The sequence below is a fragment of the Rutidosis leptorrhynchoides genome, chromosome 2 (genome assembly GCF_046630445.1).
Source record: "Rutidosis leptorrhynchoides isolate AG116_Rl617_1_P2 chromosome 2, CSIRO_AGI_Rlap_v1, whole genome shotgun sequence".
Taxonomy (NCBI): Eukaryota; Viridiplantae; Streptophyta; class Magnoliopsida; order Asterales; family Asteraceae; genus Rutidosis; species Rutidosis leptorrhynchoides.
The window spans coordinates 100262454-100285739 of NC_092334.1; the positions used below are offsets into that span (position 1 = coordinate 100262454).

Here is a 23286-nt window from a genome sequence, read left to right on the forward strand (position 1 = left end):
CGATACCTCATATGTGGGTTTTAAGTTCGATGTTGACGATACCACATTAATTCATTCGATGAGGGTTTTAAGTTCGATGTTGACGATACCTCATATGTGGGTTTTAAGTTCGATGTTGACGATACCACATTAATTCATTCGATGAGGGTTTTAAGTTCGATGTTGACGATACCTCATACGTGGGTTTTAAGTTCGATGTTGACGATACCACATTAATTCATTCGATGAGGGTTTTAAGTTCGATGTTGACGATACCTCATATGTGGGTTTTAAGTTCGATGTTGACGATACCACATTAATTTCGATGTTGACGATACCACATTTATTGGGATGGATGGGATTTAAGTTCGATGTTAACGATACCATTCGTGGGGCTAGCCTTGAGATCTTGAATACATTTGGATGTTGTGAACATCGATGTTTGTCGTATTATTGTTATATATATATATATATATATATATATATATATATATATATATATATATATATATATATATATATATATATATATATATAAATTGTCGTATTGTTGTGATGTAGCTAACCCTCTGGGTGTAGCTTAATGGCGTTGTTCACATCGTCGTTGGTGAACTTACCTTATTGTTGACATTGTTAGCTTGTTGCTTAGTGATCGTACGGTATGCTTAGATTAGCTTTCCCTTATGCTTGGATGCTCCGGTATGCGTTATTCAATATTTGTGTGGCGTGTCCATTTTATGCATATATATGTATGTAGTATATTCTCACTCACTAAGCGTTAGCTTACCCTCTCGTTGTTTACTTTTTTTATAGATTGCATGGATGCGGTGGCTCGGTTAAGCGTGGGAACTAGTGAACTTGCGTAGTTTGCTTTAGAAGACTTGCTTTTGGATTTGATTAGGATTGGGTAGCGTATCCCTAATCCCATGCTCGGTCTATGTTTTGTATAAACTAATGGGTCGAAATGGTCACTTGTGGTATTTTGGGTCGTTGTGGGCTCGGTGTCGTAAAACTCATTTTTTACTATGGAAAACTCTTAGTTTAATTAATATTAACATATTGTGAAAGTGTTTGGTTTAAAAGTGTCGGGAAGCGTGTTTTTTTGCCCGTGTGTAATCTTTAAGCAAATCAGAATCTGGCAGGCCATTGGGATGCCGTCCAAAGGGCTTGGACGTCATCCAGTCCTTCAGAGCTGGACGCCGTCCAGAAATCTGGACGCCGTCCAAATGTGCTGTTCCAGAAAAAAAAATTATGGCACGTTTTTGGAAGGATAACGGGTTGGGTCGTTACAAGTGGTATCAAAGCATGGTCTAAGGAATTTAGGTGACTTGAGATAGGTGCCTAGACTTAGACTTTTGTGTGTGCTTAATTTTTCACGGGACTTGTAGGAGTAGGGTCGGAATGGGTTATAGTTAGTGCCTTGATTGTAGGTGGACTAACGTTTATATTAGTAATGTGGATATTATTAATGTATTAGTGTGTTGTGATAATAATTCTCGCGTGTGTTTATATCACGTAGAATTTTGTTTGTGTTTGTTTATATCATCGAGCAAGGCGGTCGTTGTACTAACGAGTTGATACGGTGTGTGTGCGTAATAAGGACTTGCAAACTTTATTACGGGTGCAAATCGTGTCTAGCAAGTGATGTACGACGAGTGTTTAGCAAGATGGGGCGGTGTTGTATGTGTAGTTTTATACGTTCGTGATCTAATCGCTTTGCATTCCTTAGAATGGCGATGGGAAATGGGATCGAGACGAACGACGCTGAGTTTAACGCTAGAGTTGCGGCCGCCGTTGCGGAGCAAATGAGTGCATTTCGAGAAGAAATGGATAGGAAGTATTCCGAAATTCGGAGTTGTGGTTAAATGGAGCATTGTCTTAAGAGCTTCATGAGGACTAAACCCCCGATGTACGACAGAAAACTGGATCCTTTGATAAGCACAACTTGGATCTCGGATGTGGAAGGGTGTTTTCGTACTATTGAATGCCCTCCTGAGAAGAGGACAAGACTCGCTACTAGTTTGTTGCGGGGTAGGGCAAAGGATTGGTTAGATGGTAAGATTGATCTTGTCGATGGTGAACCGTTTATGGCGTTATCGTGGGACGAGTTTAAGAAAAAAATTCTTCGAGGAGTTTCGAACTTCAGCCGATTTGTCAGAAATACGTAATGAGTTGCGAAATTTGCAACAGGGTTCTATGGATTTGAATACTCTCAAGACGACCTTTATGGCAAAGGCTCGTTTTTGCCCAGAGTATTTGGGGAATGATCGGTTGTTGATGGAGGATTTCTATCGGACCTTGAATGACGACTTGAAGAGTAAAATTAGCCGGGGTCAAGCAAAATCGTTTGCGGAATTATTCGACTTGGCTAGAGGTTTCGAGTCGTATTCGCGATCAAAGAAGGGTGAACCTTCAAGTGAGAGAAGGGTTGTTTCGTATGGTGCTCTGAGTAAAGGGACTAAGTTTCCGAGTGTGAGTACGGGTAGTACGCGGACGGGAATACCGGATTTTAGTGCGTCTAGATGTTACAATTATGGCATGAGGGGTCACAAGTCTTAGGAATGTTCGGTACCAAAGGGTGATGGTATGGTGTGCTTCAATTGCCAAGAGGAAGGACATCGTAAGTTGGAATGTCCCAAGTTAGAGGGGACGGGTGCGGCAAGGAGACATTAAGGTACATTTCGTTTTAATAAATATGCCCTTTGATTATTTACTAAGTGCCGTTTGAGGTTGAATTGTTAAATGCCTTCTGTTGAACATATTGTTGTTATGGGTGACGTTCCTAATGGAAGTACCCTATGGTGACATTTGATTGTCGGGCGAAGGGCGTAAGACTTGGTGCAACCAAGCATTCCTTAGTATTTGGGAAATGTTTCTACCAAGCCATGGAAATGGGTTTTGGTGTTCGATTGTTAAGCGCGAGTTCGCTTTTGTGTTGAAGTTGATGAACCATGAGGTTCGATGAGTGGGATTGGAACCCTTGAGATCGAGTGTTTGATCTCGATGTATGTTGGTAAAGGAGTCTACGTGACGCGACATTAGGTGCCTCTTTTATACCTACTAGCGTGGTGTTCGACTCCGATTGTGTCGCGGTTACATTGTACTTGGGGTACCGAAGTGAAACCCTTAGGTACACGAGTGACTAGGTGGAAGTTGACAAGCTATAGCAACTGGATGATTGCGGGATTAAAGTTTGTGTAATTTGTGGTACACTTTTCGTTCGAAGTGTTTAAGGATAGGTTAAGATCCTTAGTATGCTCAAGGTTGGAGCAAGATATGGTGATGGGTCGTGTGAACCCAATTGTTGGTAACGTCTACATTTGGTAGCATTGTACGGTTGTACGAGTTGTGGGTATGGAACGTAGTTCCAAGTGGGGGAGTTACACTCCCGCACGAGGAAGTTTTAGTGTGAGATTTCGGATAATGCTTTTGGTAGATCCGGAACTTGAAACGGGACCTAGATTTGGTCGATTGTGGTAGAGTACAATTTAGGTTAAATTGTACTTATGGTTTTGGATGTAAATTATCACCGTGGTGATAATGTTGTAATCTCGTTGGGAGTTAATGGACGTGTTTGTCGAGCAAGGTGAAATCCCTCGGCTAAGGGATATGCGTGACGGATTCTCTTCTAGAGAATTATAGTTTGTGCCTATGTGCGATATAGGTGGTTCTTGCTCGATTATGTTGGCGTTGTGTATGCGTACGTATGGTGATGGTTAGTGGTATCCGTTAGGACTCACTATAGTGTAGCAGTGCGTGATGTTACACTACTCGTTGATCGAGGCCAAAAGAGCGTGTGTTGATGGTTAGTGGTATCCGTTCGAATTCACTATAGTGTAGCAGTGCGTGATGTTACACTACTCGTTGATCGAGGCCAAAAGAGCGTGTGTTGATGGTTAGTGGTATCCGTTAGGATTCACTATAGTGTAGCAGTGCGTGATGTTACACTACTCGTTGATCGAGGCCAAAAGAGCGTGTGTTGATGGTTAGTGTATTCCGTTAGGATGCACTATGGTGTAGCAGTGCACGATGTTACACTACTCGTCATGATGGAGGCCAAAAGAGCGTGTGTGATGGGAGTAGTGTTATATCGGCATGGTATAACATTATCGGGAAATGCAAGTACCGGTGGGAAATGAGAGTACCATTCCTTGTGTTGTGATTTGGGACGTGAACTATTGGTTGTGTTATACGCCAATGGTGGGGTCGTGAGGACCGTGTTGTATGACTAGTGATGCGATAGCCGTGTTTCGTTCACATTATGTTACGGGTGTGACGATAGTCGATTCTGTACACCTTGGGATTTGCGTTGCCATAGTCCTTTGGGGCGCTAACGGTTTTAGCCGTTTGTTTATGATGTTACGGTAGTTGCGTATTGGTAGTGTTGCGCACTACAAGGGATGTTGAGTGGTAAGTGTTATCCGTAAGGATTCGTTTTTATTTCGGTCTTCGTCGGTTTAGACGGTTGACCTTAGAGTGGGACTTGGTTATTTTAGCTTTGTACTTAGTAAAGGTACGCTAAAGGGTTGATGTCTCGGTTCGGGATTTGGTTGAGTTTTTCCCGATGTGAGGGATTGAGCAAAGTTTTAGTGCTCGGATTTGTGGATTTGATAAATCGCGGGTGACGATTTTGTTGTTAAAAGTGATTCATTGGAAATTGTCTAGGAAAGTTGGATTGGGACTCATGTTTGAGGACCGTTGAGTGTGGTTCGTTCGGTTAAGTGGCGCAGATCGCGAGGACGCGATCATGTCTAAGTGGGGGAGAGTTGTAAGACCCTGTTTCCATTTCAGTTGATCGGGACGCCGTCCAGGATTCGGGACGTCATCCAGCAAAGAAGAGCTGGACGCCGTCCAATATTTGGGACGCCGTCCAGTTGTCCTGTCGGGCCAGCTGTGATATTTTAGATTTTAAAAAGGGGAAATGGGTAATTTCACTTGGGTGTCGGTTTGGATCCCTCAAAACTGATCCATTGGTCATTTGTGGATCACATTTCATCCTCACAAACACTCTCATCCATAGCTAGTGAGAGAGTAAGGGTTTAGAGAGAGAGAGCTTGATTTGGAGAAGAAAGAGTCGGATTCTCACCGAAGCTCGGGTTCTAAAGTTGTTCATCTCGCTCTTAGCTACGTTGTGGTAGTATTGGTAAGCTCAAACTCTGAATTTCATTTGTTAGATTTGTTATTCAAGTTAGGGTTTTGAGCTAGTTTGTTGTGAAACCCTCTTAGATGATGAAATGGGTTTATGGTGACTAGTTATTCTTGTCACTTGGCGGGTTTTGGGTTGGTTGACGACTTGGCCTTGATTAGGCTTTGATCTTGAGTTTAATCACTAGGTTTAGTGATTATGGAAGTGTTGGAACACTTTTGGGTGTGTTTGGTTAACTAATTTTGAAATGGGTCAAAATTAGGGTTTATGTGTCAATTCGGGAAAGTTTGGTGTTTAACACTTACGATTGGGTTTAATTGGCGTATTAGGACCATTCTCACTTGTGTTAGTAATTATTGGCTACTTTGGGCGCGGTTTGAGCTTGGAAGTGCAATTGGGTCGAAATTGCACTAGTTGTCAATTTGGGTTGATTTGTAAATCCACCCTAATTGTGTTGTTTGTTATGTGATTAATGGAATAGGTACTTTCCATTGGTGTGTTGCGGATTATTCGGTGACATTCATCAAGCCGACAAGGTGAGTGTTAATATTCTATATGCATATGTATGTGTAGGATGGGTGCGGGTCGGGTGAAGTGGTTCTCGGTTATAGAGCTCACTTCACATATAGGTGGATTTGATGGACTTGTGTACATGTCCAATTGGCACGGTTGTGCATTTTGGTTGACCGCCTTTGGCGAGGTGCACACTTCGTATGTACATTATCACATGGGCTTGTGAGTGGAATAATTATATACGTATGTATATGAGTTATTTATTTGTGGGGTATGGGTTAAAGTTCAATGTTGACGATACCATACCCTAGAGTATTTTGTTGTGTTGATGAGGGCTTAAAGTTCGATGTTGACGATACCTCATGTATGGATTTAAAGTTCGATGTTGACGAAGCCATACCACTATTGTAGTGACATTCGATGAGGGCTTAAAGTTCGATGTTGCCGATACCTCATATGTGGGTTTTAAGTTCGATGTTAATGATACCACATTAATTCATTCGATGAGGGTTTTAAGTTCGATGTTGACGATACCTCATATGTGGGTTTTAAGTTCGATGTTGACGATACCACATTAATTCATTCGATGAGGGTTTTAAGTTCGATGTTGACGATACCTCATATGTGGGTTTTAAGTTCGATGTTGACGATACCACATTAATTCATTCGATGAGGGTTTTAAGTTCGATGTTGAAGATACCTCATATGTGGGTTTTAAGGTCGATGTTGACGATACCACATTAATTCATTCAATGAGGGTTTTAAGTTCAAAGTTGACGATACCTCATATGTGGGTTTTAAGTTCGATGTTGACGATACCACATTAATTCATTCGATGAGGGTTTTAAGTTCGATGTTGACGATACCTCATACGTGGGTTATAAGTTCGATTTTGACGATACCACATTTATTGGGATGGATGGGATTTAAGTTCGATGTTGACGATACCATTCGTGGGGCTAGCCTTGAGATCTTGAATACATTTGGATGTTGTGAACATCGATGTTTGTCGTATTATTGTTATATATATATAAATTGTCGTATTGTTGTGATGTAGCTAACCCTCTGGGTGTAGCCTGCTGCTATTAAGATAATAATGTAGGTTTTATTATAATTGCAGGCATCTACAGACCAAAGTGCAGTGGACTTGCAAGTTCCATATGAAGTTGGATTGTTTGTTTTCGCCATCATTCAACTGTGTAACAACCCAACCCGTCAACCAACCAAAACTGCGAAATAAAAAAAAAAAAATTGAAGCAGGCCTGCCCAGGCTGGGTGCGCGGTGCGCACCCCTACCTGTGCGCGGCGCGCATAGGGCCTGGCAGCCCGCTGTCCAAATTGTTCCGTTTTCGTAAAAAGATCTAACACTTCCCATCATTTTTAGACGAAATGCTTTTCACAACATAATAGTATAAGTAAAATAAGCACGAATCAATGATAAAACGAGTTTTACATTGCGGGGCCCACATACGTCCAAAATACCATTAAGTACGAAATACGAGTTTCGACCACAAAAAGTTTAATTGCCAAACGTCACTAGAGCATGGTGTTTGGGGTTAAACTACCCAAATCTTGGTCGAACTTCCATAAAGCTAAAACCCCCGAGAGCCACTAATCCAAGCGAATACCTTTGCCCTTATCCATGCCGGATCCTAAAAAGGTAAACAACGAGAGGGTAAGCTAACGCTTAGTGAATGCAATAATTATACACATACATATATAACCTACTTACTTGCAATCACATACACAATTACCTCATACACGCTAGCAATTTAAATGACATACCAACGCAAGGTATAATGCTAAATCACCAAGATCACAAGCTAGCACGAACAAATAGCATATATAACTCGAATAATATAAAGTGCCACGCTACAAACACATAACCATGGTTAACCAATATTACAAAGGATTGGTACTTCGAATTTCCCATCGGTGTTCCCAACAACCGTTAGCATACAACGAATTATAACACTAACCTCGGAGTGGTATCGATCGCCCGAACTTTAAACCCACCCGTCACGCAAAATGTGGTATCGATCGCCCGAACTTAAAACCCACACTTTACGCCCACACATAATGATATGGTATCGATCTCCCGAACTTAAAGCCCATATCATATATTAACCCGATGTGGTATCGATCGCCCAAACTTAAAACCCACATCGAATCTCGTACAAGTAAATACATTATATACACACATGTATAATCATTCCACTCACCTTGTCGACTTGGCGAGATTTCCAACAATAACTTGTAACCTTCAAAGCGAGTCACCTAACATAATTAATTCACATAATAAGTTAGACTACCTACCAACTAACCTCACTAGTTCATTTATGACCCATTTGCACTAGATTCACACATTAAAGGTCAAGTCTCCCAACTAATCACTAAAAGCTAGTGATTAAGGTTCTAAGACTTCCATCAACACATAACTAGGGTTTTTTCATACTCAATTTAACCCGCTAGGTCAAACCCACCCATTTGACCCATTTCAAGTCAACCATAAACTCTAGAACCCATTTTTACTAACAACACAAGTGAGCTAGTGAATAACTAACCATTTTAGACTCAATAATACCAATTATTACTTTGAAACTCTAGGTTAGTCATTCTTGAGTCCTCTTGACTCAATCTTACCCAAAACCCCCAAAATCACCAACAATAGTTTTTATGTTCAACACTAACCCAAGTTCTAACCCTTAAACAAATTAAATTAGGGAAATCAAAATTAGAACTTACCACCACAACCAAAACGTAGCTAGAGAGGAGATGAACAACTTGATAACTCACGCTAAGACTCGAAACTAGCTCCTTCTTCCTTTACTTGAGCTTTCTCTCACTCAAATTTGGGTTTCTCTCACTACAATTAAAGTAGAAAGAAAATGGTGGTTGAAAGTGGAGTTATGACTCCCAACCCACTGATCTGTGATCTTAACTCGTCCCCAAGTGAAATTACCACAATGCCCTTCCAAAATATCTAATTTAAAAGGCAGAACCCGGCTACAGTAGGAGTGCGCCGCGCGCACCCCTAAGTGTGCGCTGAGCGCACTTAGGCCTGATCAAAATCCGACTTCTATTTTAATTCTAGAATTATTCCCACGCTTTATGTACTATATTTACACTTATATACAATAGATATTAGGGTGTTACAAACTGATTGGCATCATGGCAGTTATGTTACAATGTTCTTGGCCACTGATCAATATATTTATTCCAGTTGCGGGATTATGCATCTGGTTACACCAACGTTACTTGCCTTCAGCTCGAGAAATGGTATGCCTAGTTGGAATTTGTGAAGGTCCAGTGATACAGAATTTTGCAAAAACAATATCAGGATCAACAACCATTAGAAGCTTTGATCAACAAAGTAGGTTCCAGGACATAAATCTAAAACTAAACAACGATTATTCTTTTTGGGTAAGCGAGGAAACCCTCCTATGAACGAGCACATTGGCTCCCCCATAGAAGGTAAAACCTCGGGTAATCAAGCCCCCCGAGCGCGAGACCTGGTACCGGGTGAATTGTGCATTATGCGCACCCTCTAGTCACACTCCCTTTTTGAACAATCTGGCTTACCCAGGAATTGAACCCGGGTGGTGTGCTTTATTGGGCAACTCGGTGGCCACTCAGGCAAGTCTGCGTGGTTCTAAACGACGATTATTCAAGGCCAAAGTTTCATGCTGCTGCTGGTATCGAATGGTTAAGCCTGCGTTTGGATATGTTGTCTTGTTTTATGTTTGCTGCATTTTTTATTTTCTTGATTACTGTCCCAGAGGGAACTATTGATCCAAGTAAGTTTCTATTTCTTCTTACATACTGCTTTATTTTAAAATTTAAGATGTTAGGACCCCGAAGTTGTATAGTGTTAATGTGAATTAAGCTTAAATGAAGGTTCATTAGAAGAGGGCTATATAAGGAACCTATGTAGTCCTAATTAGATAGCCATGGTATTGTAACCGAGTTCTAGAAGCTGTGGAATTTAATTTGTACCGATTCTCTCTAGTACCGAGTCTCCTTCTTACAGACCAAATCTCATTCTATCTTATCATTTCTCTCAATCTCAACATGATCTGACCTATCATTTGTTATCAGAGCAACCAGGAAGTGATTCTACATCACTATATCAATCCAGAGATTGTAGTTTACAGAATCTGAACACTCTCGGTATATTGAATCAGATTCGGTATTATTGAATTTGATAATGTGACGTTTAGATTCTTGTGATAAGTTCAGCGAAGGTGTATTAGGTCGATTAGAAAGAATTTCGATCATCATTACAGCTTTTTAACTTCAATTATGGAGAATCAAGTTGATTTTTAGAGTTTGTGGCTAAAACTCTCGGTATTGCTTAATTCAAGCTTGATTCTGGTGTTTTGTGAAGATTTAAAGATTCAGTTGTGTTCGTGAGGTGTTAAATCACATTTCTGTCGGTTCAATTTCTTCAATTCTTCAAGTTTTGAAGATTTGATCAACATTCGGTATCGTAACTGTCATACCGAATCTGCTTCATTACTGGAAATTCATCTTAAGTGTTGCATATTGTGGTGTGTTTGTGATTCTATCACATTCGGTTTGATCATATGCAGCTAATTGGTGTGGTTTGAGAAAGGATTCTGTTATATTTCTAAGTTTTAGACTTAGACTCGGTATTGTCAACTGCTACAGTTGACATTCGGTATTCTATACATTCGGTATCTTTGATATTTTGTGTGATACTAGCTTGTTTCCTTGTGCAGCAAGGTTACAGAATCTAATTCAAAGGGATTGAATTGAGTTTGAACTTCAAATTCACACAGAATCTGACTACCGAGTCAGATACAGAATCTGATTTTCTGTATCACTTAATCCATTGGTTTTAAGTATTCTGAGGCTTCAAGTTGTGTGGTTACCGAATCCATACTGAATTTGGGTGTGTTACTTGTGATTCTTATCAGTTTCTGATACAGAATCTAGTATACCGAATTGTTACCGAATCTGCTACAGTACAGAACCACTTACCGAATCTGCTACTGTACCGAATTTTTACCGAATCTGACATTCTTGTTAGATTTTATACTGAACCCTGATCATAGAATGTGTGTAATACCGAATCTATACCGAATCTACCTCAATTTAAGATGTGTACTCAAGATACTCTTATCATTGGATCAGATTCCCGACCTCCAGTGTTGTTTGATGGCAAGTACACTCAGTGGCTTCATCGTATTACTCAGTACATAGACTATAAGGGTGAGAAAGCTAAACATATTTGGGCTTCTCTGAGAGATGGTCCAGTTGTTGATTTTCATCCGGATACTGGTATGCCAATTCCAGTCTATGAACTTTCTGGTGATAAACGTGAAAGAGCTCAGGGTGACATAGAGGCTAAGAATATTGTCATGCAAGCTATCCCATATGAGCTATTTAAAAATGTTTATAGCAACACTACTGCAAAAGATATATGGGATGAGATCAAACGACAACAAGAAGGTTATGACATGTCAGACGTTACTAAATTGAATAAGGCTCTGGAATTGTATGAAGATTTCAAGCAGGAACCAGAAGAGCTACTCAAGGATATCTACCGTCGTTTCAATGGTGTTCTCAATGAGTTGAAAAGGTGTAAGATTGTAAAAGTACATGCTGAAGTCAACATGAAATTCCTCAAAAAGCTCAATGCTGATTGGCTTCCTTATGGAACCATTATTCGATCTACTAAAGAGATTGACAAGTTGACTATTCATGAGCTTGTTGGAGTTCTTATGCATTACCATCCTGAGGTGTCTAAACTTCAAGAAGGAAGGAAAGAGTCATCTCCAAGTGATCCTCTTGCTCTAATTGCCAAAAAGAAGAGCAAATCATTTTCCAAAAGCTTGTCCAAGAAAGTGCTTGTTGAAGAATCAACTGATTCTGAAGAGTTGAATCTTTCTGATGTTGATGATTCACACCTTGAATTAGTCAAGATGGCAGCCATGTTCACAAACGCCTTGAACAAACACAAGTTTAAAGGCAAATCAAGCAATCAACGCAAACACTCATCATCTTCCTCGTACTACAAGAAAGCTGATCAATCCAAACAACAACGTGCTGATGATTCCAAGAAGGAAGATTCAATCTGTTTCAATTATGGCAAAGCTGGTCATTACTCTCGTAAGTGCAAAATGCCTAAGAAGAAGGATGCAGCTTACTACAAGAAGAAAATGTTGATGGCTAAGATTGTGGAAACTGGGGGAGAGCTGAAACCGGTTGATGATACTTGGTTTAACTGGACTGATGATTCAGACTCAAAGGTGGAACATGCAAATGTTTGCAAGGTGACCAAGCTCATCAAAGCTAAGGAAGCATTGGAGAATTCTGACTCAACATCTGACGATGATGAGGTACAATCAACTGAAATCTCACCTGATTTTATAAAAATGCAAAATGACTTGATGAAGAATCTGGTCTCAATGTCAAAAGAAGTCAAAGGCTTAAAATCTGAAAACAAGGTTTTAAAAGACAAAATCAAACTTTCTGAGACCAAACCATCTTCATCCAAATTACAATCGGAATTGCAAAAGTTGACCGTCCAACTCAGCTCCTCGGAATCTGAGTTGGAAGATCTTAAAAAGACATTCATCTGATTAAAGTCGAACGAACTGATTATCGTTTAAAATCTGAACGACTTGCAGAAAAAGTTCAATTCTTAGAAAAAGATCTTTCTGATTTAAAAAACCAACATGAACCCACACTTTCAAAGCTAAACAAGAAAATTATTCATTTGGAAAACGCAATAATTGAAAAAGACACTGAAATCTCTTCATTGTCAAAAGAGTCTGTTCTAATGAAAGCTCAACTTGCTCGATATGAGGAAAAACTCTATCGAACAGAGCAATCCAAAGCTGTCATGGATATGGAACTTTCAAAACAAACGATTTTCATGAATAGACCAAAAATGATTCATGGTGAAAAGTGGGGGTTGGGTTTTGAAGATCCTAAGATCTTAGATGGAGCTCCCAAAAAGATTCCAGGATTATATCATTCTAATTACTTTCAAGCTGGTTTACCATCGCATTTTGTGCATTCTTCTGGTGCTGATTTTGATGATATTATTGTTAATCGCAAATCTAAAAAATACCATCAAATTAGCTTAATGTATGAGAAAATTAATGCAAAAATGGGTAAATCAAATCCTGCTTTCTTGAAGGAACTTGTTGAAAATGAAAAGAATGTGCAATGTGCTAATTATGTGCCGACACGTAGATTGGTTTACATTCCTACACTCATGCTAGAGAAATACATTTTAATGCTTGAGAATGACGTGTTTAACAAACCTAGTTCTAGCATTGTTAACATAGATGAGGTGTTTGATGAACCAACTTTTGATGTGAAACCAGTTCTACCTGCTTTACCTGCATGTTTTGATAATATTTTCCGTGAAGACCTAGCACATGAACTAACTGTTTTCTTTGAGACAGAATCTCTAGGTCAAAATTCTTTAGATGAAAAAGTAGAACCTCATACTGAACCAATCATTGAACCTTTGATAGATTTTGAAAGTCAACTTGATCCTTTGCACAATTATTATTTGCATTTACCTGCTGTACGAAATTTGAATCGTATAGTAGCTCAACTAGAAAAGGAGAATATTGACTTGCAACTTAAGTGCCAATCATTAGAACAAATGCTTGCCCTGTGTGATAAATTGCCTTCACTGCCTAAGAAAGAATGTTCCTATGCTTTTAAGGAGGGTGAAGTGATAGTTTTTGCTGAAGAATTATGTCTTGAGATTAAAAGCTTAAAACAAAAGATAATTCAACTGAAATAGGCTAACACACTTAAGCAATCGTCTAATGTTGAAAATGTGCTTGAATGTATTGGTGGGATTACTAAGAAGGGAAATGGAATGTCAACATCTAAGGATGTAAAATCCATTACTATTCTTAAAAATCCTCTCCGTTCTCAATTTGGAAATCGTAGTTCAAAAGTTTTTTCTACAACTCAATTTGTTGTCAAAAAGGTTCATTCTCCTGATGGTTCTGTGTCAACTGAAAAGATTCCTATGATTCTAATGACAAAAACTTCAAAAGTGAGTCTTTTAACAACATCAGTTAAGTCCACACAACACACAAGTCCTAAACCTGATTTAAGTGAGTATGATGATGCAAAAGAACGTAAAATCAAATTGGAAATTTTGCAAAATCAATCATCTCATGTGTCAACTGAAGAGTTTGGACGTCTAACTAACAAAGGTGTTTCTCGTGTCACAGGTCATAATCCAAACTTGAATTACAAATTTGTATGGGTTCCTAAGTCCACGACTAAGAAAGTAGCAACCAAACCAACGCAATCTGCTAGTCGGCCTAGGAAATCATCTCATGTTTTTCAATTTTCGTCTGTGAACAAAACATCTACTTGGAATAAGTTGTGTGTTAAGACTTCTGATAACGATGTAAAACTTGATATTGCATATGATGCTTCATGTAATGTGGTTTTAAATGATGATTTATTGTCTAAATTGCATGATGCTTTACGTGATTATCTTGTCATTGATCCAAAGTTTATTGTTGGTACTAACCGTAGAGGACCCAAGAAACTTTGGGTACCTAAACTCTAGGAATTCACATTTACAGGGTTTCAACGTCTGTGTTTGGTATATCGATTCCGGTTGTTCTCAACACATGACGGGTGATAAATTCTTGCTTGTCAACTTCATTGACAAATTCCTAGGAACGGTTACTTTTGGAAATGATGAAATTGCAGCGATAACGGGTTACGGAGATTTTGTGCAAAATGGCATAACAATCAAACGGGTTTCATATGTTGAAGGTTTGGGGTGCAGTTTATTTAGTGTAAGTCAATTCTGCGATGGAGATCTTAAAGTTCTGTTTGAACGTCGACAATGCTCGGTGCAATCCACCGAAGGAAATGATCTTCTTGTTGGTAAACGTTGTGCTTCACTATACACTATTAACCTCAATGATGCATCTTCACATACAACCATGTGTTTGGCCACTCGTTCTACCAAAGAAAATTCATGGTTATGGCATCATTGGATGTCACACCTGAATTACAAGGGTATCAATAGACTAGTCTCTAAACACTTAGTTGATGGTATTCCTACCTTTCACTATGATAAGCATCATGTGTGTTCATCATGTGCGATGGGTAAGCTGAAACGGACTAATCATCCGCTTAAGCAAAATCCCAGTACTTCATCGTCTTTGCAACTATTGCATATGGACTTATGTGGACCCATGCGTATTTCTAGCCTCGGTGGCAAGAAACATGTGCTTGTCATTGTCGATGACTATACTCGTTTTACATGGATTTTTCTTCTGCGAACTAAGTCAGAAACCCCCGCCATTATCATTGAGTTCATTAAAAAGACTCAACGCTCTTTTAACAAACATGTTAAGAGCATTCGAACTGATAATGGGACGGAATTTAAGAATGACCTGCTTGATAGTTATTTGAAAGACCAAGGCATTGAACATCAGTTCTCTGCTGCTCGGACACCCCAACAGAATGGAGTAGTCGAACGACGTAATCGTACGTTATGCGAAGCAGCTCGAACGATGCTTGCTTACTCCAAACTACCTCCAAAAATGTGGGGGGAGGCCATTTCAACTGCATGCTATACCCAAAATCGTTGTATTGTTAATAAACGTTTTGATAAAACTCCATATGAGTTATTATATGGTAGACGCCCGAATGTCAAATATTTCCGTGTCTTTGGTTGTATATGCTATGTGCTTAACGATTTTGACAGCCTCGGAAAGTTTGATCCAAATGGCGATCAAGCCATATTTCTCAGTTATTCTTCGAACAAAGTTGCTTATCGAGTTTATCACAAACGGACAAAAACGATTAAAGAGAGCATCAATGTCAAGTTCGATGAATTTTCGGGAATGGCTTTTGAACAACTCAGTTCAAAACCCGATCCTAACCTGGCTACTTCTTCTTCCGCGCAAAACTCAATTTTCTCGACGAAGGGTGTTCCTACGGTTACATCAGAGGAACTGGATATCTTGTTTGATAGTCTTTATGCTCCTCAACGAATTTTAAATGTTCAAACCGTACCGGTTACACCGTCACAGTCAACTATTGTGGAGACTCAACAAAGTCTTTTTGTTGAAGATACAACACCAACTGATTCACCTGTTGCTTCTTCATCCTCCCTACCACCTCCTGTTACTGATAATCTTGAACCAATTCAAGATTCATCAGTTGATACAACTCCAGCTGTTTCTCCAGATACTCAGTTGAATCCATTAGATAACGTTACATCAGATCAAGCGAATCAAGGCTCAACGTCAACAACGGTTGATGTTTCAATGGATACCACTGATGTACAACCTCTTCCACACAACCGATGGACTAAAAGTCATCTAATAGATCTTATTATTGGTGATGCATCTGCTCCAGTCTCAACTCGAAGGGCTACTTGGAATATGTGTCTATACACTGCCTTTCTTAGTAAGATTGAACCAAAAACGGTTACTCAAGCTTTACTAGATCCGAACTGGGTGGTTGTAATGCAAGAAGAGATCAATCAATTTGAACGGTTGAAAGTATGGTGATTAGTTCCAAGACCAACTGGTCAACGACCAATAGGGGTTAAGTGGATTTTTAAGAACAAGAAGGATTCTGATGGAATTGTGGTTCGGAATAAGGCACGTCTTGTGGCCAAGGGATATCGACAATAAGAGGGTATTGATTATGACGAAACATTTACTCCGGTTGCTAGGATTGAGGCTATTCGTCTTTTCCTTGCATTTGCTTCTCATATGAAGTTCACGGTGTTTCAAATGGATGTCAAAACTGCTTTTCTGAACGGTCATCTTCAAGAGGAAGTCTATGTCGATCAACTAGAAGGCTTTGTCGATCCCATTCATCCAAATCACGTCTACTACTTGGAGAAAGCTTTATACGGTCTGAAGCAAGCACCGCGTGCATGGTACGAGACCTTAACAAAGTACTTGCTGGACAACGACTTCTCTCGTGGAATGATTGATACAACGCTATTCATCCGTAAAAACCACGGTCACATTCTCTTGGTTTAAATTTACGTTGATGATAATATTTTTGGTTCCACGTCCCCGGCCTTATGCAAAGAATTTGGTGATCTTATGGCCAACAAATTCGAAATGAGCATGCTTGACCGGTTAAATTTCTTTTTGGGGTTACAAGTAAAACAATTACCAAACGGGATTTTTCTCAGTCAAACAAAGTATATCAATGATATGCTAAAACGTTTTAAAACGACTGCTTTAAAACCAATGACAACCCCAATGAGGACTTTACTGGATGCTGATGCTAATGGGGAACCCTTTGATGTTACACTTTATCGAAGCATGGTTGGTTCTTTAATGTATTTGACTGCAAGTCGACCTGACATTACACTTGATGTAACTGTCTGTGCCCGCTTTCAGTCAAACCCTAAGAAATCTCATTCCAAAGCGGTTGTTAAGATTTTTCAGTACCTTAAAGGTACACCTAACCTTGGGATTTGGTATCCTCATGGATCCGATTTCAATCTCACTGCTTACACTGATGCGGATCATGGCGGTTGTCATGTTGATAGAAAAAGCACATCTGGATCAATTCAGATGTTGGGGAATAGGCTAGTTGGTTGATCATCCAAAAAGCAGAACTGTGTGTCTTTATCAACAGCTGAGTCTGAGTACATTGCTGCAGCTCATTGTTGTTCACAAGTTTTGTGGATGCAAACTCAACTTTTAGACTATGGCTTTAAGATTTCTAAGACCCCGATTTACTGTGATTCACAAAGTGCTATTGCAATTACAAGCAACCCGGTCCAGCATTCTAAGACTAAACACATAGATATTCGCTATCATTTCATTAAGGACCATGTAGAGAAAGGGGATGTAGAGTTATACTTTGTGCCTACCAAAGTGCAATTAGCCGACATGTTCACTAAGCCTTTAGATGAACTTAGGCTAAAATTCTTGATCAAAGAGATTGGCATGGTAGAGTATAGTGCTTGATATTCCTTAGATCTGTTGGGACTTATTCTTGAGATCTTGTGTTTAGGGGGAGTAGATACTTTCTAGGGGGAGCAACTACTTTCATATGCTTTGGATATCATCTTTTAAGAGGGAGCCTTTAGATTTATGATAACTTCCTGGATATAATTGTTCAATGGTTACGTAAGGGGGAGGTAACTCATTGATATCATATTTCAAGGGGGAGTTAATTCATTTTTAGGGTAATTTATCAAAATGCTGATTTACGTTCTTGTATATCACATTTTGAGGGGGAGAAAAAGGGATAAAATGAGAAAATTACTCAAAAATATTATTTTTCAAAAGTGAATTCATAAATTCTTTGTTTTATATCTGAAATAATTCACTAAGGCTTGTATACATCTCAGTATGCAACCCTTTTTTAACAATTGGTATCACTGAAGATTTGTACTTTGTTCACAAAATTCAAAGTTCTTTTAAGTACAAATCTTATTTTGGAAAATTCATAAAAATTAGAAAAGATAAAATCCAAAAATATTTGTTTTTTACTGGATAAAATGCTATTTTTAGCATTATACCGAATCTAACATCCAACAGTACAGATTCGGTAAGTTCAAAGTTTTCAAAATTGTCTCAGAAATATTTTTCATAAAAAGATTGAAATGAATATTGAGAGAAAAAGTCACTTTGTCAAGATTTGAAGTTAAATTGATAAAGTTTTGAAAATTGGACTGAATTCGGTATAATAGGCTCATTCTGTAAAGCCCATTCGGTATTTTACCTTCGGTATCTATAAAAGGAGGGTCAAAGTCAAACTTACTCACTTACTGTTATTAATTACCTACCGAGTCTGCTTGATTATACCGAATCTGCCTAATCTACTGAGTCCGTCTCTCTGTATCTTCAAATTCTTGGGTAAATGTTCATTTTAATTAACATACTTATAGATCTGAGATAATTATGTGTTTATCAACCAGAAAAGATCAAAATAACTGAATTTTAACTCTCAATTTTGAAATTCTGTTGATTTTACCGAGTCTGAGTCGTATTCTATTAATCCTTGATTAAACTCAATTGATTTGGTTAATTAACATGAATTCTTGTCTAATCTGAGTTATATTGATTGATCTATCATTTGACCAAACTTGATTACATGTTTAATTGATTGTTTGATGGATTCTGTATCTACCGAATATGTTCTATCTACTGTACCGAGTCTGTTCATACAATTAACATGTTGTTATGCTTTAATTGATTGGTTAATTGATTATGGTTGTGATTTTACATGATATAATATGCATGTTAGAATGTCTTTATGTTAATTTTGGAGATACCGAATCTGTTCTTCTCTTGATACCGAATCTGACTTTTGGTACCTTGAAAATTTCTGATTTTTATCTTCAAACACTTAACTTGTTTATTCTATATCTTTCTGATCTGAAAACTCAAGCTTATTTGGTTATAGAATCTCAAGTTTTCATGACTACCGAATCTGCTTGAAATGTGTTTAAAAAATTGACTAAGTGTTTGTTCTGATTCTTTGTGTAGTATAATTGACTTTGCATGATAAATTTGTATTGTGATGAATATCATATGAATGTCATGATTGTCAATTGTTTGTTCATATTTGAGATTAAAAGATTTTTATATTTTTGAAAATCCATAAAAATCTTAAAATAGAAAAGATAAAACATATACAAAGGATTTCAAAGACAAATAAGAATAGAGATACATGCTTTTTGTATATCTTGTGGTCTTCTATTTATTATTTGTACAGCTAAATGGCGAACAATTACTTCATCAACTCTGAAACCAGTATTCCCTGCAACTACTGGACAGCAATTCTAGAGAGGCACACACTGTGGCCTGCTCTCAGTACTACTGCCAGTGTAGCTGTAACAGATCTGGAGTTACTTAACAGAACAATTAGGTTTGTGGAAGCTACACAACCTACTACTGAAAATTTAGAGGGAACACAAGCTCGTTTTGAATTTCAACTGAGAGGAGTTCAAGGGAGGAGGAGTATCACTAAAGCTGATTTCAGGAGGATATTCAGACTTCCTGTTGTGCAGAATGCTCCTGCTTTTCCTGCTACTCAGCAAATGATGACTTCTGTCTTTGATCTTGGTTATGTTGGAGCTACCAATGTTCCACCAGCTAAGTTTCAGAAGAAATATCGGCACTTAAGGTGGTATGTGATCTTCTCAATCATCAACAGATGCTTGCTGATGACAAGGAGTGGATCCGATAGCTTGACTGTGCCAATGCTGAAAGTATTCTACTCTTTCATAAGAGTAGAGGCTCCTGACTATGCTGAGCTTTTATGGGATCTGGTTCAAGCTCAAGTTGATAAGCCAAGGTGTTCATACATCCCTTGCGAAAGGTTTTTCTGTATCTTTATCCATGATGCTATAAATGCTTGCTGAAATGCAAATATATTTGTACCAGGTATACATGGATTACAGATGAAACGATTTGGGGAGCTGAAGATGAATACCCCGATGGTGTCTGATAATCAATTCACTGCGCCAATTCCAAATTGGCTAGTGAGGCTAGCTGAACCCCAACACGCTCGTATGCGTTCTTATTTTGAGGCTGTAGGAATACCTCTTCCGAACCCGGTACAACAAGAACAAGTTGAACCCGCCGTGGTTCCAGCCCCAGAGGTTGTAGAGGAACCTGTAGTTCAACCACCCGGGCCAGCTAATCCTCCACTTAGGGTGAACCTTAAATGATCTAGGGCAGCGCACCAAGCTCAACCCGTGAGGATCAGGGAACCTAGTCCAACTAGGATTGAACCAACCCTTTCCACAACACCCGAAGTGAGCAGTGACACCGACTCTTCAGCAACAACATCTGAATCGTCTCCCGAACATTCTCCTAAGAGAACTCGATATATACCTGATGAGATAATTCAGACTCCACCAACCCAACGAGTAACTAGATCTAGGACTTCGACACCTATCGTCTGCCAAACAGTTACTACTACCGTTGGTGATACGGACCAAGACCTAGAACCAATTAGGTCACCCTCACCCATCTCCGTATCACATCCAATAATAACAGTAAGCCCTATGCTAAATGAAGTGCAAGTTTCGGTAGGTAAGAGATCTAAACGCACGGATGGTAAAAAGGCCACTAAGCCCATCCAATCTAAACAGGACTTAATAATAAATCCTGCAAAGCAAGGTGCTTCGGCATCTAAGGAAGTAAAGTCTTCCTCTGCAGTAAAGTCTGCGTTAACTCAATCGATTGAGGAAACTCAATCATTGAAGTCCAGAACGGCCGAAGGGGAGCCGAAAAGTCTTGAAAAGGCACCCTGCGTATCGGCTGGAAATCCTCCTGTGCCTCAACGTACAACAGGGTTTCGAGGTCTGGCTTATCTTGATGAGGAAGATATGCCGCGTCCCATGGAAACGAGTCAACATGACAATCCTTCGGGATATTTATCAGACTTCCAGCAGACTGATCCCTTGATTCATGAAAGTGATTCATTGGATCAAACAACTTCTCTTCCGGATTCTGAATCTCAGGGTCTGGAGGAAGAGTCTTTAACTGAAAGAGATTTACCACCTCATGGTATATCAATGATTTCAGGAGTCGGAGATAGCAATATCTCTGCGAGAGCTAAACCGACGGGTAGTTCTGCTACTTTTTCAGAGTCCCATGAGACCAAAGTCATGGAGGCGGATGCTTCGAAAGAAACTTCGCCGGTGACAACTCCGGTTGTTACCCAACCTCCATCAGAAGGGGATATCACGAATCTGACTAGTAGTATGTACAGCCCTACATACAAGAATAATACCACACAATCATCCTTACCTGCCCTCACGGCAACTCACACACTTCCATCGACATCGCCTTCAACAGATACTGCTGATGCTGCTGTTCCCATTGTTACTTTTCCATCATCACCCTCTCGTTTACCACATTTCTATGATGCTTTGGAGCAAGAATATTTCAGTCGTATGTTTTCTAGAGTCAATCTTGATGTTCTTCGACGTACTTCGCTTCAAGCATTGTTTCGTGCTCGTGTTCGATATCCACTTACTTCCTGCTCTTCTCCTTTAAGTCCTCACCGTGATGATGAACATGAAGATTCTGATCCTCATAATAGCCATGAGGTGGAGATAGGAGTAGATGGAGAATATCTATCGGTGAACATTTCAACCAAGGGTGGTGATGTGAGATCTTCATCAGCTTCACAAGCTCAATGTGTTCAGACGGAATCAGAAATGGTTTCTGTACATGATGAAATTAATGATAAGGAGCCTGAGCAAGTTATAATTCCAATTGTTCATAAAGAGGTTGATAGTGGACCAGTAGATGAGGATTTGAACTTAAGTGATTTTTATCTTGAAGAGACGGATGATGATGGGTTTGTCATCTTAAGCAAGTTATCTTCAGTCTCTTCAATTCCGGAAGATGTAGAGATTGTAGATGAAGGGAATCCTGATCCAGTAATAGAAAGTGATGATGAAATGGATTCTTCTGATGACAATGAAGACAATCTTTATGTTGATCCAAATGAAGATGATATCTTTGATCATATTGAAGATGATGATGTTCCAAATGATGATGCAACAAATCCTACTGATCATTCATCGAATTCTACACCTTCATCGAGTTCACATCCAACAAATGCTAATGAAAGCTCAACTTCTGGTACATCTACATCAAGTGAAACAGTAAATTCCAGATTCAAATACAACCATGGAATATTCTTTAAGAATCAGGAACAAAGATTGTTATTGGGAGTTGAACATGATTTTATAATGTTACGAAACACATTCATCGAAGAAAATGCTTACAAGATTTTTCGCATCAAAGATACACCAAGGAGTAAAAGGTTTACTTATATAGGTTCACGATTGCTTCCAGCAAGTGAAAGGAATTGGTATGAGTTTATGTTGAGGAAACATATCAACAAAAATGAAGATGATTTGTGGCTTCAAAGAAAATATCGTATTTCAGAAGTGTTGAATATTGCTCGAGTCGGAGTAGAGATAAGTGAAAAGAAAGACGTCATCAGTCAGTTCCATGTTATAAGAGAAGATGAGAAAGAGTACAAGTTCACAGAAGCAGATTTTCATAATCTTGATATGCTTGACATCATTCACATCTACAACTACCTCAGTATCATCACCATTCGACCTTTTGCTAAAGCTCAAGCTTTGGAAGCTGTGAAAAGATATATGATGGAGACAATTGAACTGATGAGACGTGAAGATTTTCAAATAGGTCTCGAAGCAAATAGGAAAAAGATTCGAATAACGTGTCCGAATCAATTTACGGAGGGACTGAAAGGTATGAGGATGTTTCAAATGCAATTCGAACCCGAAGGGTTTGTATTTGTAAATTCTCAAAAGGAAAAGGTGTTCATTCGTACTGAAGAGCTGAACAACTATTCAGATGGAACACTTAAGGCTGCACTGAAGTATCTTAAAATTCGTCAAAGCAAGGTTGATGACTTTGATACAAAAATGGGTCTTTGAGAGTTTATAAAGCATATCAGAGATCGTTTAAAGCTCTGAATCCGTACAAGACAGTTTGAGATTCTTCGTGGCCAGAGAAAGAGAAGGTATTTCAAGGAAATGGATGAATATCCATTACATGAGGGAGATCCAAGAAAAATGTGGGGAGTCTGGAAAACTTCTAAGCAAATTTCAGAAAATCAAGTAGAAGTTTCAAAAC

The 23286-nt window shown here is 39.0% G+C and overlaps 1 pseudogene; it reads left to right on the forward strand.

Moving 5' to 3' along the window:
- The window catches only part of LOC139888130 (ABC transporter C family member 3-like), a 145639-nt pseudogene that overhangs the window by 108018 nt on the left and 14335 nt on the right, over positions 1-23286 (forward strand).